At 39.9% G+C, this 4,034-nt stretch overlaps 1 pseudogene; it reads left to right on the top strand.

Annotated features, from left to right (window-relative positions):
* The first annotated feature begins 2,688 nt into the window (after positions 1-2,688).
* On the top strand, positions 2,689-3,798 carry LOC131228946 (elongation factor 2-like; annotated as a pseudogene).
* Positions 3,799-4,034: the final 236 nt, after the last annotated feature.

Genomic DNA, 4,034 nt, shown 5'->3' on the forward strand with positions numbered 1-4,034 from the left:
TTCATCTTCTTTCTGTTGTATTTCAATGTCATGGGCCATAATATATCAAAGCATTCCTTATATGCGTTTGAGTAGGTCCTCTTTGATTGACTTTCAGTAGGTCAAACTAGCAGACAACATTCTTATAAATTTGTGTGTGGGGGAATATACCTGTCTGTTACATTCTTATAAACTACCATGATTGGTTCCATGCCATTTTTCACCTTTTTCCCTGCAACATTTCTAAGAGTAAGAGGCAGTCATTATCAGAATTTAGTGTGTGGGTTTGTAGAATAAGCTTTATTCCATGAGTGTTACATTGGGGTCCACTTGTGTGTATATGGCTTTATTCCTTGAATGCTACTATGTATAGAAATTATTTGAGTTGTAGATATTTTTCTCTAGATGGAAAATAGAACAGATCTTCCCAATGCTGTCTATCATGATTTAAAGATAGCAGCATCATGCGTCGCACACCACAAATCCTCTCAACTACATATGTGGAGCATATGCTGGCTGATTGATCTGCATAATTGACATGCTCCACACAGTGGGGCTCGTGGTCTGGATAGTTTTGCATTAGTGCCACGTGAGGAGTAGTCGCCACCATTTTAAATGGAGTCTGGCCCATTACATAAGATGATGTGCTATATCACAATAGTTTGCTTCTTTGCATGTTTTATACGTTCTTTTGAGTTCTAGAATTAAACTCAAGGTTGTATTAATGAATCAAATGATGCTGGCTCCATATCAAAATTTTTGTTACTTGCATTCCAGTGGTGTTTAAGATGTGTCGTCTTACAGGGCATTGGATAGTTTAAATTGTAACTATTTGAAGAGGGCTTAGTTGCACGATTCTTCTGCGTTCTAACCAGGTGCTCTTCCCACTTTGAGTCACGCTTCAAATTCCTGCTCCTGCTCCCACTTCCTAGATGTTGATACTTGATAACATTTTTAAGTAGACACTTCCCGACTCCCACACCTAAGTCTGTTGTTGCTTTGCTTCATGCACTGTGCAACTATTCAAGAGAATGTTGGCATTTTTTTTTAACTTATAAAAAAGAATTCTAGCATTGTCTTTTTAGTGGTCAAAGGTGGAAATTTGTTGCACTTTTTGTGCATCATGTTGTGAATTTTGAACAAGTGTTGATGAGAGACTTCAGCTCAGTTTATAAACTTTTGCATGGTTCTTTTGCAAATAAAATGCTATTTCAAAAGATTGAAGTCTCATGAAAGCTTAATGTGTTGTTTGTTGGATTTAATGCTAACTCATGATTTTTGCAGGTTGGATTGGCTAAAATTCTGGATTTATATTATGAAGATCTGTACACCCTCCCTAACAAACAACTCTCATCTGGGTTGGTTTCAAAATTTTTAAAATTATCAAAGAGTAAGGTATTGAAGTTCCCTTCTTCTTCTTCTTCTTCTTCTTAAGGTCTGAGCATTGAGTGATGAGTGGAACCTGTATAATGACATTGAAAAAATATGCATTGTTAACATTAGCATCTAATCTTTAGATGGCTGTTTTATTTTATGGCAGAGGAGCTCTTCATCATTACGAATGCTATCTATTACATTTGCTGGTGGATGTTTTCTGGTAGCCATTGGTATTCTTGTTCAACTTTGTAAGCCTCACCTCTTCAAGGCTAGAAAATCTCCAGCCTTGAGTTTCTTTTCTCTAAGCCTATATATTCCCAAGAAGACTACCTGTTTCTAACATTTTGATGCACCTAATGAGCTGACCAACCTGATTTTAGGCTAGAGCAACTGTGTAATTGGACCCACCTCATGATAGCTCGTTCTTGCACCCGATGTCAACATTACGGAGTTCATAATTAAGCTTGGGGTATTTCATCTATTTTCCTGTTATTTCTATGGAGGGATGAGGCTAGGATGATGATGATGGTGATGAAAATAAATAAAGAAAAAGAAATTCAAACAAAGATTAGTGACTGACCAGGGAGTATTGGTGTGAAAATGGAAAATCTGTTCCTTAATGCAAAGATTAGTGGTGGGATGAGGCTAGGATGAGCCGTTCTAAATATTATTTTCGTAGACAGTTCTTCAAAATTTTTATTCCACTTGCTAATGTTCCTTGATACAAATCATGCAGTCCCTGTATTTCTATATGGAGTAGCAGATGAGCAAGCAAGGACCCTTGATTCAACCAGTAGAATTGCTAGACAGTTGAGTATGTATGTACTCTCCTTGTTGCTGGTGGAGTATCATCCAAATGCTCCTTTTGGTTATGGCTTGTGTTTTTTGAACTTAGCAATTGATGGATTCACGAATGCAACTCAGGATTCCAAAACTGCAAGGTTTGTCAGTTCATGAGTTGACTGTTTCTCCTCTTGTTGGTGAACTTGTGCTTTCTGAAAATATTCTAACCTGGGAAATGAGAGCTTTGGCGTGGAGTAGAAATGAGAAGACAGTGATGCCAACAATGTGGGTCCAAAGCTGCAAAAATGTGGGAAATGCTTTTATCATATTTGTTGTTTGTTTTCATAGGTTATGGTTCACCCAGTGAATAAATTCTAACCTGCATGCATGGGTTATGGTCTACATGGAATTTGTGAGTTATTTACTACATTTAAAAAAGTAGGTGTTTTGGGTAGAGGTTTGTGAGGTATGTCCTAAATCTGGGTTTCTTAAGGGCTTTTTGGGGCAGAAATCTGTGGAGAGCTCCACCTCGAGATTTGCTTGAAGGACTTACAGGAAGATTTCATGGGTGGGGCTGAGATTCTTATTTCAAATCCTGTTGTCTTTTTCCGTAAGACAGTGCTTGAGAAGTCAGTCAGGACTATAATGAGCAAGTCCCCTAACAAGCACAATCGTGTCTACATGGAGGCCCGTCCCTTGGAAGATGGGCTTGCCGAGCCATTGACAAGGGGCATATTGGCCCTAGGGATGACCCAAAAGCCCGCTCAAAGATCCTATCTGAAGAATTCGGGTGGGACAAGGATCTTGCCAAGTAGATCTGGTGTTTTGGACTCGAAACTACTGGCCCAAATATGGTTGTTGACATGTACAAGGGAGTTCAGTACCTGAATGAAATCAAGGATTCTATTGTGGCTGGGTTCCAATGGGCATCAAAGGAAGGAGCATTGGCTGAAGAAAACATGCGGGGCATATGCTTTGAGGTCTGTGATGTTGTTCTTCATGCTGATGCAATCCACAGGGGCGGTGGACAGATCATCCCGACAGCAAGAAGGGTCATATATGCCTCCCAGCTGACTGCGAAACCCAGGCTTTTGGAGCCTGTCTATTTGGTGGAGATACAAGCACCTGAACAAGTGCTCGGTGGCATCTATGGTGTCCTGAACCAAAAGTGTGGTCATGTCTTTGAGGAAATGCAGAGGCCTGGCACGCCGCTCTACAACATCAAGGTGTACCTACCTGTCATTGAGTTGTTTGGGTTTTGAGGGAATTTGAGGGCAACAACATCTGGACCGGCCTTCCCACAGTGCGTGTTTGATCACTGGGACATGATGACGTCTGATCCAATGGAGGCGGGATAGCAGGCGGGGCAGTTGGTGGCTGATATCCGAAAGAGGAAGGGTCTGAAGGAGCAAATGACACCTCTTTCTGAATTCGAGGACAATCTCTGAGGCGTCTGATTGGCAATGGAGAGATTCAAGTTGTAGGTAAGTTGGTGTCCATCTTGTCTTTTTTTTTTTTTTTTGGTTATTGTTCTTGTTTGGTTCAGATGCTGCCAGTCTCTGTTGGCTAAGTGGCTATTTTTTATCCAGAGTTTCATCTATCTGCATGTTCTAAGGGGATGAGGATATATACTCTGTTTTACCTAACTTTTTTTTAAAATTTTTTTAAATTTGTGATTCTGTTTTGAAGAGGATTCCCGAAGCTGACTCCAAATACCTGGGACAAGTCTGAGGTGATGATGATGTTGAATTGGATATTATTGCTGATATGCAAATGCATACGCTGCTGATCAAATTAGCTGGGACAGTGATTTGACTTTTTTTTAAAAAAAAAATAATAATAATGATGACAACTCTACCATGATGCTGGTGACGAGCCATGTAAATGCTGTATAT

The sequence above is a fragment of the Magnolia sinica genome, chromosome 16 (assembly GCF_029962835.1).
Source record: "Magnolia sinica isolate HGM2019 chromosome 16, MsV1, whole genome shotgun sequence".
Lineage (NCBI taxonomy): Eukaryota > Viridiplantae > Streptophyta > Magnoliopsida > Magnoliales > Magnoliaceae > Magnolia > Magnolia sinica.